Here is a 13871-nt window from a genome sequence, read left to right on the forward strand (position 1 = left end):
CTCAAGTATAAAAGAGCAAGAATTATAACCAATGCTTGTGCTTACGGTATAGCATAAAAAATATTTCACATAAGTCCATACAAATCCACCTGGCATCTTGAAAATAAAGTAAATTGTTGTCCCAAATGAGACTGAAATTATTTTTTTATAAAGATTTTATTTATTTATTTGACAGAGACACAGTGGAAGAGGGAACACAAACAGGGGGAGTGGGAGAGGGAGAAGCAGGCCCCCCGCTGAGCAGGGAGCCCGACGCGGGTCTCGATCCCAGGACCCCAGGATCATGACCTGAGCCGAAGGCAGACTCTTAATGGCTGAGCCACCCAGGCGCCCCAAGACTGAAATTAGTTTTACACATCTCTACTCACTTAACTAAAACCATAATCTCCTTGAAAAATGTCCTATCTTTTCCAGCACTTTATTATGTCAGGATTAATCAGAATATCAGATATGGAAATAAGCAACTCTCTCTTGATCTCATTCAAAGGAATCATTAGGACCAATTTAGGGAGGAAAGATATATCCATATTTTTGTAAAGGTAAAAACAATGAAATAACTAACCCTAATAAAGTGAATTTAATGTAGAGACAAAATACTATAAGAATTATATTGTGGAATCACGTCATATATACATTCAACTTAACTATTTAATATACGTAGGGACTTTGAAAAAAGACAGAGTGGGATTTTTTTCAAAGATAGAAATAGCATTTAAATAGCGTGGACAATTCTTATTATCAATCCACTTACTGAACTTATACCCAGAAGTGAGCTTGAAATAATTAGATTTGCTCATTCCCTTAGGTTCAGAACCCCTGGCCCAGAATTAGACAGATCTCTCCTAATGCTGAATGTGATTCTAGATATTTAAGGAAAATTTTAAATTTAATATAAAGCCCCCCAGTGTAAGACATCTACTTTAGCTGTTGCAAAACAAAAGAGCTATCTCTTCAATGCTAGAGAAAAACTTTGGTTGAGTTATAGCCAAGCTTATGAGAAAAAGTCTGTAGGTCTTCAACATCACAACTTTCTAAGGAACTTTGAAGGGTAATTTGAGTTTAAGTGATTTCTAGGTTGGTTTTTAGAGTAGGATTGCCAAAGGTGGTTTTACTTTGATTATTAAGAGAAATTTTGGCTTTAGATCCTGACTTTTCCAATATAATCAACTCCATAGTATTTAGAAAGAAGAGCAATTCTATTCACTTTTGGCAACCATCATCATTATATTTCATTTTAATGAATATTTGCTAAGCAAGTTTATGGGATAGGTGCTGTAATTCTGCTCAGAACTCCGAGATGTTGAAAGAAAATTAAAGCACATTTCATTTCACTTTATTATCTTCATTTGTTTGTTTTATTTGAACCTATATTTCTGGTGAAATTTTTACAGTTGTGTGTTCTATTACCTTCCTTTCTTTTATATTTCACTTTCCTTAATATTTGAATTTGCTCATGGCCCAAACCTTTTTTCCCTTATTCTTACTTGTGTTTATATTTCACATTTACATATGTTCCCATACTCTAAAGAAAAATTAAACAACATATTGCTAATGTATTTAGTTAAGTATATCGATTCATAGCTCTGCTAACACAATTTTCTGTAGTATGTGCATTTTTTAGAATAGAGTTCACCTTGGCTATTTGTCATTATTTCTGTATGAAATTGATTAGTGATATATTTTATAGCCCTTATGATATTTAGCAATACTACATAAATATATTCTATAGTTACCATGATGATTATAAAGGGGTGATGTTCCCTTGGACTCCCCAGAGGATCAGGTTGATCTGTAAGTCATACAGATTTGAACTGACAGAGATATATGAGATTGCTAAAATTAGTTTACCAGGCCTACTTTATTGTTTGTTTTAGTAGTTTTCATTTTAGCATGTTCAGGACTATCAATGATATCCATATAATAATACAGATCCTTTAGCAACTTGAAGCTCACTATCCTGTGTCATATATATATATATATATAAACAGCACTTAATATCATTAAAATATTTGGTGGCTCTGTGGCTTAAATCACTTCTATTTTAGATAAATTCAGATAAGAAATATAGTTTTTATATAATAAACAAGAAAAAACAACCTTGCATTTTCAGCAAAGTATTAAATTGTGCCATCACAATTTGAACACTTATTTTTATTTATGATATTCATTACTCTAATGGCAAAAAAATGTTAATAAAAGCAAACATATTTCTTGCTGTCTGTATCCCTTATTATCTGTAAATAAAATAGATATCATCTCATGTTATAAAATTAAGCTCTTGGGACGCCTGGGTAGCTCAGTCGGTTAAGCATCTGACTCTTGATAAGCATCTCAGACTCTGTGAAGCCTGCTTAAGATTCTCTCCCTCTCTCTCTGTCCTCCCTCACCTCTCTCTCAAAAACGATAACAGCAAAAAACCCTCTTAATTTTAATATTTTCAAATGGATGCAAATTTACCATATGATGAACAATTCATAAAAATGACTTGACTTCAACATTTTAAAGCTAAACAGCATTTTTTTTTTTACTTAAAACAATTAGAATCTGTTTTTACAAAACTTTTGAGATTCAGGTGAAGGCAAGTGTTAAGAGAATCTTTAATTAAAGCACATTTATGAATAGGCGTTTTCATTTAAGATTTTATTCTTCACAATTGCGCAGCGATAACTCTGACAAGCATTTAGTTTAGAAATTTTATAAAATAAGTGTTTTATTAAAATTCCGTATGAAATATTCCCAGCAGCATCTTAAAGTTACTTGTATTAGCATATCAACGTTGAACCACTTGTAAGTTGGATTTCATCACTAGAGAACAGCGAAGCTGCTTCACAAGGATACAAAGCAAAGCTGTTGGGAATCGGAAAAGTCTGAAGCCCAGCATTTTTCTAGTTTTGACTTCTAAGTGTAGAATCTAAATCCTGAGGGAGGCCCCAGTGTGTTCCATCTGATAATGTAGCAGTCACTCTCCAGTTACTTCTGTTACGAGTCCCTAGATCTATTAAAATGCACTTCATCAAATGCAGTAATCTTTTCTAGTTCTTTCTGGCAAAAACATATTCTTAAAATCTGAATAAGATAGCACACTTCAGAGTATCACCATTATATGTAACTAGTAAAGGAATAAAGCAAATGAATCTGGGAAAAATAAACTGGGGGAAAATTTTAGGTGTCATTATCTTAAGACTTTGTTAGGTTATTCTTTGTTATTTGACTCTTGAAAAAATTGATACTAAGAATTTAATACTTTATTAACAGAGTTTTTCATTCTAAAAGGTTTAATTACTCTGAGCAGTCAGTTATGTTACTTCTAAATATAAGGCAGAGTTGAAAACTTCAGTAATAGACTGTCCATATGCCTTGGACATAGAATGATAGTAATCGTATAACCTGGAGATGCTTTAAGGCTATTTTTGTTGATTCCACTTGAAGATTGGCCTATTACTTCTGGCATGCATTTCAACATTCTACCATTGTCCTACAATTTTCTGGTGTTCATTTGTCACACTGACAGAAACCAGTTTAAAATTTAAATCCATATCCCTCCTGAATCCCGTAAAAGAGTTTGTAGGCCAACGCTTGTGCAGTGACTGATGATGCTCCTGTCAGGTGCCAGGAGATCCAGCGGAATTGCTCAACAAGTTTCTTAACAAGATAAACAATAAGGCAGATTACAGAAAAACAAATGACTTATCATAAGGTTGCTTCCATGGCATTCTTCATATTAGTCCCCTAAAGTCATTTCTACAAATAAGCCATTTCAAGAGTAGGAAGTATTCCTACAAGTATATTGATATTTAATTCTTTCCTAACTCATTCAGTTTATTATTTGTAGAGAAAGAGCACACAATTGAAATATATGGTAAAAGATTCCTAAAATTACGCTTTAATTTAATCATACAATTTCTGTATCTCAAGGATATAGGTTGGTAAGATTTGATTTTGCACTAACTCTTCTGGGAGTTTATACATCATTATGATCCAGTTCTCTTTGCAGATTTCCAACATCAGGACTATGCCCCTTAAAATGCTTTTCCTTTAAAGTGGCATATCTCAAAATGTGAGCCATGGAAGTTTATTGTTGCTTATTTTCATCTCAATACAAGCCATATTAGAATGTGTGTTATCTTAAGAGATCTTTTTTTTTCCAACTGCATATTTAAACCTACCAAAAAAGTCACAAAAGTATATCATCAAGTCAGAGCTATATTAGTGATTTCATCTAGACACATGAAATTACTGTGTTCATCTGCTTCCTCTTATAAAGAAGGCAGAAAAATGCATGCCCAGGTTAAATCATTTGCCACATGCATTTTTAAGGGGGGGGGAGAAGGGCAGAGGGAGAGGAACAGAGAGAATCTCAATCTCATGACAAATCAAGAGTCGGATGTTTAACTGACTGAGCCACCCAGGAGCCCCTAGTCACATGCATTTTACCTGGTGTAAGTGGTCTGTAGTTTGAAAAATATGACAGTTTGTTGATTTTACCTGCTTAGCCATTGTAGTACCTTCTTTGAAATGGTTAATTTACTACCTATCACTTAAGTGTTCATTTTTGTTATTTGTTTATTCCACAAAAATATAGCAACTAGACAAGAAATTAAAGGCTTGTGTTCCTGGAGACTACTATTAGCTTCAGATATAACATACAGATATGCATCATACCTTACCTTAAAGTACCAGGAGAGTTCTAATGGTAGGCTTATGTATTAACCTAAGTATAATTGTTTTAATTCTTGTAAAATAAATCAGATAATTAGATTTGTTCAAGATTTTATATATTTTTGTTCTTGAATTACAACCAAATATTAGTTGTAACATTTTAGATAATTTGAAAACTTGTTAAAAGTTGTAGTGCCTATAATTCACCTGAAATGGTATCAAAAGGAGGTAAAAACTATAAAGGTCTGTGTTGACATCATATTGTGACCCATGTGTTACAGAAAAGGAAAACAGCAAATGATTACTGAGAACATCTTTGGGAATAATACTTAAAAGGAACAATTGGCCATTAACTAATATTAGAAGTACATCTTCTATTCATTCGTAAAATACATTAAAATTACACTGGAAAAGTGAAATCATTAGAAGTACAATTATATTGATTCACTTTAACTTAAATATACAACTAATCCACAGAGATGGGAAACACCCTAATGTAATATCCCTAATGGAATGAGATTGAACTGTGTGCAATTTAGTTTTTAAGGCAAAAAGAGATATCCTCTGAAACACATACTCAAAACATATTACAGAGATTTCAGAGGACAAAAACCTGTAAAGTTTTGATACCACCTGTGACAGTTAATGTTCCTGAAAATAATGACACAGCTAGAAATGTGTGAAGACTTCATAAGAAAAGCATGTCATACTTGTCTATGAGACTAAGTTTCCACCAGAAAAAATAGCTTCATTAAGTGACTAAGACCAGGAATAAACTAGCTATTCTAACGGAAAGAACATAAATATAATTGCATTTGCCATACCCACGATCAATACAGCCCCATGTTCTGGTTAGTGACACTCTAGAGTATTGTGCCTTTCTACTTGGCTGTTCTAACATTTCAAACATAACATTTCTAAAAGCTCTCTATTCCCACCAAATCTAACATTCTCCTTTGACTTTAATTATAAGTAAAGATATTTTCATTTTCCCCACCACTTAAGTTTTGGTGTTTTGACTTTTCTTTATACCCATACTTCCAAATTCAGGTATCAGCTCTTCCCTTTGAATGTTTCCTGCTTTAAATGCCTCCTTTTCATTACTTTTATTGCTACTCTAGTGCATGAATATATCATCTTATACCTGGATTACTACAATATTTTCTAATGTATTTTCCAAGTCTCCTGTTTCTCTACATTTATATTTCAAACCAACTGCTACTGAAATAATCACCATAAATTAATACTATGGACACATTCCTGCTCAAAAATGTCAATGGTCTTCCTTAATGAGACCAGATGGTTTCAACACATAGACCAGCATTTAAGGATCTCCATATCAGAACTTGTGCAGGCTGTGTAATGCAAAAATGTTATTCCACAGTAATAAAAACCACTGGGTTATAATTATTTAGGATTATTGAAAAAATTATGCTAGGTAGCCAGAATGATTGGAGGGAAGAGAATGCTGTTAATTTAAGGGCAATAGGTTGGAATACGGAAGTGATCTCTTGGAGTTTAGATCCCATAATTACTAAATATCTATGGAAACAATCCATGTTGGTGTTTGGAAACAACACTCCATGAATATTTTTTATGTTTCTATATGGTCAGAGCTTTGAGAGCAAAGAACACTGGTACTTGGGTTTAAGGAGGATTGAATGGTAAACATGACTTCGAAGTTAGACATTGTATATTGCTCCAAGGGAATGTAAAGTAGGCTCTCCCCTGGATCCATTTACTTAGATTCTAAGTACAGTAAATTTGGAGCATTTCTTTACATTTCAGACTCATGAAAGAGCTAAAGACCTTCCCTCCATCTCCCCTATCCTCCCCCAGAGAGGATTTGTCTGTATTCCAGAACAAAGGTCTCCTGCACTCTATCTCCAGAGCATGTACGAGCTGCCCTGCACATGCTCCAGGTTTCATAACTGCATCTCCTCTGGTGTAACCACTGCACGCAGTGACAATTTGCTGTCATTGCATTACCCTGTGGAGGACTGGGGCACATCGAATCAGTGCTGCTCAGATTGCTCTGTGAATAAATAAAAAAGTCTGTTTTCTGATCCAGAAATATAGTGTTCCTGTTAATAGATGGTAGATACATATGGATATAGATGATACGGATATAGATTATTATAGAGAGATACATACTCTGTATATATAAACATATATAAATAAATATCATATATAAATGTATATGCATATATATGTGTATTATTGTATGTATTATATATTATATGTATATATATAATCATATATAAAATGTGTATATGCATATATGTGTGTGTGTATACATATATATGTCTATACAGGAGTCTCCCACTATCTGAAAGAAGAGCTTTCCTATGAAAATTTCTGTAGGCTGAAACAGCTTAAGTGAAGAAGCAATTATCATTAATTTATATTAAAAATTTTTGAACATTTTCAGACCCAAAAAACAACCTCTCTTAAGCTTTTCTGAAAACTTAGGACACATCTTGCTAAGGATGCACAAAATAAATTGAAATAATGTAGATGTTCACAGATACAGTTCAAAGTTACAGTGGCTTGAGATGCTGAGATGCATCTTTCCTGGGGAAAGAGCTTGGGGGGCCACTCTGGCTGCTAAGGGTGAGTTTGCTGCAAAACACATGCCAAACGCTATTTTTGCTTTTCACCTTTTCCTGTAAAAGTAGAAGTCCTTTTCACATTTCTTTTAGTTAGCAAAAACACGTACGAATGCAGGTCTTTCATAAAAGCAAAGTGGCCTAATATAAACTTTTGAAAAGCGGGGTATGCCTGCTTGAGTGTGTGTGTGTGTGTGTGTGTGTGTAAAACTGCAGCAGGCTATCCTGTTAGCAGGGTAATACCTAAGGTCCTGCATAGTTTCAGACCTAACTGTTAGCATCAATTGTCTAGTCAGAGTAGTAGTCACTATAAATAGGATTGGGCTAGTCTTCTGAAATAGGATTTTTGAAGCAATGATCTATTTCATAAATAAAACAGTGCAGCTTAGGTAAGGATCATGCAGCTTCAATATTAATGATTTTAAGCTATTGAAAATAGCCTGAGAAAAGAAAAAGCAGGTCCTGAAATATAGAAAGAATACCATCTCATTTACTGGAAGAAGCAGTTAAGGAGATAAATAAGAATTTTTTTATCCATGGCAATAGGAAAATTCCCATTACCTGGCACTAATTAATGCCCTCTGGCTGTTGGAATTGCTAATTTTGAAAAACATGAAATTTCAAATTGTGTTGAGATGGCTTGGGGTTAAGGTTTAAGGTACTTTAAATTAAATTGAATTTTTCACAATTATGTTTGTATACTCATACCTCCCATAGATGTTTCCTGGTCTTTGTGCCACTCCTGAAGGTGGTGGTTTATACCCCATTTATGGTAACTAAATGAATTGACTGAAATAGGTATTTCAATAGGTATTAGAAATAGTGAAGGGGGAGGATAGAGAAGGAATACAAGCAAAAGACAAGTGTTTTGGTCAAAGAAATTGTGATGAGCACTGGACGTTATACACAACTAATGAATCATTGAACACTTACATCAAAAACTATTTTTTTTTCTGGGTGCTGGCTGTGGGAGACTCAGATCTGGGACTGGCCTAGTTGTCCAGGAAGCCTGGGGTGGGGTGAGAGGAAGAAGGGCACAGAGAGGCTTCAGCCACTCTGCCGAGATGCCCAGCAGTCCTGGGCGGTGTTCTGACCCCAGCTGCCCTTTGGTTTCTTCAGCCCGGGGGCACCTCTTATCAACAGATCCAACTCTGTCTTCCCCTCAGGTAGAAGGGACCCCAGCAGGCTCAGTTCTCTGAACATTGACTGAGCTCCTACTGAGTGTAGGTGACAGGGCTTCGGGAATACAGAGATAAATAGGATCTGGACCCTGCCCTCCAGAAACTGTTCAACTGGAGACAGCCAAGGAAGTCCAGGGGGCATAGAAACCCAAAGGACAGGGTTCTTGAGGGTCCAAGAAGGCTTCCCAAAGGGTATGCCCCCAGAACCAGGCCAGGTATGTGGGCTAACTAAACATAAAAAAAATAAATTCCACATTTCCATAACTAAAAAAAGTGTGTAATCCAGGTTCTTAGGCCAATTCTAAAACATAATGCGGTTATATTTTTTCTTGTTCTTTTTTAAAAATTTTATTTTATTTAAATTGAATTAATTAACATATAGTGTATTATTAGTTTAAGTGGTAGAGTTTAGGGATTCATCAGTTGCATAGAACACCCAGTGTTCATTACATCAAGTGCCCTCCTTAATGCCCATCACCCAATTACCCCATCCCCCCCACTCATCTCCCCTCCAGCAGCCTTCAGTTTGTTTCCTATAGTTAAAAGTCTTTTATGGTTTGTCTCCCTCTCTGATCTGACCTTATTTTATTTTTCCTTCCCTTCCCCTATGATCTTCTGTTTTGTTTCTTAAATTCCACATATCAGTGAGATCATATGATAATTGTCTTTCTCTGATTGACTTATTTCGCTTAGCATAATCCCCTCTAGTTCCATCCATGTCATTGAAAATGGCAAGATTTCATTTTTTTTAAGTCTAATAAAGTTTATTGGTTTTCTCTGATTGCCTCTGTTCCAGATTTAGAAGGGCTCTCTGGGTTCTTCTGGCCTTGTTTTCGGGCTGCTGCTACTCTGGCTTTTAAGGCCCTTTTTTTGCTTCTTGAACTTTTGTACCTCCTGGAAAACCCGAAAGCACAGGGCCTTCTTGGTTGCCCAGCGTTGATGGCCTTTCCGGTGATACAGAGGCGGAAAGGTGTACTCAATCCCCAGCTCCTTGCATGTTTTCTCAAAGACACTGTAGTTGGTCTTAATGGAGGTTTTTGAGCATCTTTTTCCTCTGATCGATGCTCATCAGCAGATAGTGCTTGTGGGCTTTGTCCTTTCAATGTTTCTGCATGTGTTCTTCATAATTGCTAATCTTGACAGTCAAGGCAACAATTTGAGCCTCCAGGGAGCTAGTGTCCTCAGGGTTTGCCACAATCTTGTTCGTCAACTGCTCTTGCTTGATTTTTAGCTTCTCCTTCTGGTTGGCCATTTCCAAAGACAAGAGTCTTCTCATGACATCATCAAACCTGTTTTCTGGGTGCCATATCCCTGAACAGCTGGGAGGATAACAACTCGAGGAGAGGGAAGGCCCCATTGGCAGGAGGGAGGCCTGGCACTTGCTCTGCCCAGCAGCCCAAGGACTCAGATTTCATTATTTTTGATGGCTGAGTAATATTCCATTATGTGTGTGTGTGTGTGTGTGTGTGTGTGTGTGTGTGTACATATATATATCACATCTTCTTTATCCATTCATCTGTCAGTGGACATCTGGGCTCTTTCCATAGTTTGGCTCTTATGGACATTGCTGCTATAAACATTGGGGTGCAGGTGACCCTTAGGATCACTATGTTCGTATCCTTTGGGTAAATATCTGGTAGTGCAATTGCTGGGTTGTAGGGTAGTTCTACTTTTAACTTTTTGAGGAACCTCCGTACTGTTTTTTAGAGTGGCTGTACTAGTTTGCATTCCCACCAGCAGTGTAAGAGGGTTTCCCTTTCTCTGCATAATGCTGTTATATTTTAAGCAGTAGTTTTACTGCTGAACTATGCACCCACATTTCCTATTGTGCTTCTGTTCTTGATGTTAGTAAACACAAAATCAGGGCCTTATTAGAACCAAAGAAAGAAAGCACTTTAGGAGTGGATTGTAACAAAGGGAGTAATGGAAGAGAAAGGAGAGATGGATGTGCATTTGCCCTGACATTTCAAACATAAAGACACTGCATAAAGATTTAGCTCCTATTAAGTTATCTTCTGGAACAGAATCTTGCTGGATCTCTTTGGCTAGCCTTGGAGAGGATGAAAGTCACTGATAGAAAATTGAACAGTGTCATTCACCTTTTACAGATTAGCCAGGTAGCTTGAGCTACCGAGAGCCTGAGCTACTTTGGAGAAAATGTGACATCATATAAGGCTTTCATATACCCAACAGGCAGAAAATGAAATAGTTTATAATGAACATGAACTGAATGACCTCTGCATGTCACTTCTAGCAACTATCTATTTTTGCTCACTACATAGACTATGGCTGCAAGCCCTGCTGTGTATACTCTTTAATCCACACTGCCCCATGCATCTTTAAGAGAACTGTATGATCAGCAATTTCAAGATCCCTAAATGTGCATGATTAATATCAGTGGAGGTTAATTATAGCTACCCATAAAGCTTCATTACAATCTAGCAGAGAATAAAACCAATCTGAACATTTTAATTATAATATAAATTACAATTATTTAGTCAGAGTAGTAGTCACTGTAAATAGGGTTGGACTAGTCTTCTGAAATGGGATTTTTGAAACAATGATCTATTTCATAAATAAAACAGTGCAGCTTAAGTAACGATCCTGCAGCTTCAATATTAATGATTTTGGTTGAAACTCTAACTACTCTTCTGAATATCATGTAAAATAAGTAAAAAGGAAAATGTACATTTTGTCTTGTCTTATGGTAGACAACTCTAAATTGATCTTAATCATTGTTTCTTGTCATATTAACATGAGTAGTCCGTACATGCCTTTTTATATATTGATTTGTTTTTAACACCACAGGAACTCTCATAAACATACAATAATTAGAACATCATCTGTAAAACACACCAGTCTACATGCTCCTCAAAGGACAGAATTTGTAAATATTTCAGATATCTGTTAAATGTTCAATTGAAAAAGGATGAGCACTAACATTTAACAATAAGCAACTGAAAAAAAAGTAGAGATAAAATTTTTCAACTGAGGACTGTCTCAGGAAGCTTCTTTAGAGAAAGCAACAGACATTGGATTATTGATACTTGCTGGTCATAATAGTACAGTTTGAAGTGTAATAGTAAGAGCCAGAATCAAGGTCTCAGAGAATTATTGAATATACTCTTAGACCTATATTATATAATATTTTCATATCCAAGTATAGCTTTGCCATTAGCCTAGTGAAATTGCTTTAAGATTTCTGAACTCCAGACGTGTAGGAGAACACATTTGTGTTGCATGGTAATTTCTAACAGCAGCAATAGGAAACAAAGAATTTTTAAGCTCTTTTTTTAGGCAAAATTAGTATATAACGTATTAGTTTCAAGTGTACCACACAATAATTTGATATTTGCATGCATTATGTAATGAAATGTTATCACAGTAAGTCATTACCATTTGTCACCATATAATCGACCCCCTTTACCCTTTTCACTCAGCCCCCCAAATCCCTCCCCTTTCATAACCACCAATCTGTTCTCTATATCTACTAGTTTTGTTTGGTTTTGTTTGTCTTGTTTTTGGATTCCACATATAAGTGAAATCATTGGTATTTGTCTTTCTCTGTCTTACTTATTTCAATTAGCATGATACTCTCAAAGTCTATCCATGTTGTCGCAAAAGGCAAGATCCTTCTTTTTTATGCCTGAGTAGTATTCCTTTGTGTGTGTGTGTGTGGGGGGGATAGAGATAGATACAGATATAGACATAGATATAGGTAATATTATTTATCCATTCATCCAGCCATGGACACTTAGATTGTTTTCATATCTTGACCATTGTAAATAATGCTGCAATAAACATAAGGCTGCATATATCTTTTTGAATTAGTGTATGTGTGTGTGTGTGTGATAAACAGCCAGTAGTGGAATTACTGGTTTGTATGGCAATTCTATTTTTAATTTTTTGAGGAATCTCCATACTGTTTTCTACAGTGGCTGCATCAATTAGCATTCTCACCAACAGCACATGAAGATTCCTTTTTCTTCACATTCTCATCAACACTTGTTATTTCTTTAGCTTTTGATTTTAGCCATTCTGATTGGTGTAAAGTGATAACTCATTGTGGTTTTGATTTTCATTTCCCTGATGATTAGTGATATTGAGCATCTTTTCATGTGCCTGTTGTCCATCTGTATGTCTTCTTGGGAAAAATGTCTATTTGGATCCTCTGCCCATTTTTAATCAGATTATTTGATTTTTGGTATTGCAAACTTGCATAAGTTCTTTATATATTTTAGTTATTAACTTCTTATTGGATATATCATTTGCAAATATCTTCTCCCATTTTCATTTTGTTGATGGTTTTCTTCACTGTGCAAAAACTTTTCATTTTGGTGTAGTCCCAATACTTTAATTTTGCTTTTGTTTCTCTTGCCTAAGATACATCTAAAAATTTTTTTATGGCTGATGTCGAAGAAATTATTGCCTATGTTTTCTACTAGGAGTTTTATGGTTTCAGGTTTCACATTTAAATCTTTAATTCATTTTGAGTTTATTTTTGTGTATGGTGTAAGAAAGTGGTCCAGTTTCATTCTTTCGCATGTAGCTGTCCAGTTTTCCCAGCACTATTTGTTGAAGAGACTGTCTTTTCCCCATTGTACAGGCTCTTTTTTAATGTATGAGCTTAAACATTAAACATTTCATTTAAGTAACTATACATATTTTATTGCTATGTTTGATTTTGAATTCTTATGGAACTCAATTTTAATTTGTAATATTCATTCTATGTGTAATTTTATCCACCACACTTAACATCTCAGTACACTGCAATTTCAGCATCTTTAAATGGAAATTGTGTATCAAGGCAGTCCTATGGTGTATTTTCACCAGATTTCCTTAATGGGAGAGCATTATGAAAGAATGTCCGATATAAGTCAATAATATCTACCCAATAGCAGAAATGATCAATAAACTAGTGTCTATAAATTCATATTTTTAGATGAGAAAACTGCATTTAGGGTCTTGCATGCCTGCAGGAAATATTGAAAGTCAATGCAAATCAGAATGGTTGCTTCTGCAGTAGCAATTACTTTAAGGGACCTTTTAGATGGAGGAAATGTTTCTGTACAATAGATTTTCTGGTAGAGAATATACTTGAGGCACAAACCTACTCCCTGGGTTTTTGCCACTATCAGAGATCAAGTATTGGGAATTTACCTTTCTCTTAATTGTTGCCAGTTCTTTTCTAGGAAAAAACCTAGCAGAGGTTATACTTTTCTTGAGCAGACCCGTTGTAGAGAACAGAAATTAGAATTAGTATTCATGAAATACTCATAGAACTTTAATGCCCTGATTGGAAAAAGTCTTCAAGGTTATTCTTGAAAATTATTTAATCTATAACATTTCATTTTGAGTTTTGCTCTGATATTTTCTCCAAATCTGTTTTAATTCTGAATATCCAACAAATAAAGAGTGGAGA

The 13871-nt window shown here is 35.1% G+C and overlaps 1 pseudogene; it reads right to left on the reverse strand.

Annotated features, from left to right (window-relative positions):
* Positions 1–9213: 9213 nt before the first annotated feature.
* On the reverse strand, positions 9214–9876 carry LOC102741927 (small ribosomal subunit protein uS15m pseudogene; annotated as a pseudogene).
* Between the last annotated feature and the right edge of the window lie 3995 nt (positions 9877–13871).

This window comes from Leptonychotes weddellii, chromosome 3 (assembly GCF_054177405.1).
Source record: "Leptonychotes weddellii isolate Sample4059 chromosome 3, ASM5417740v2, whole genome shotgun sequence".
NCBI classification, from domain to species: domain Eukaryota; kingdom Metazoa; phylum Chordata; class Mammalia; order Carnivora; family Phocidae; genus Leptonychotes; species Leptonychotes weddellii.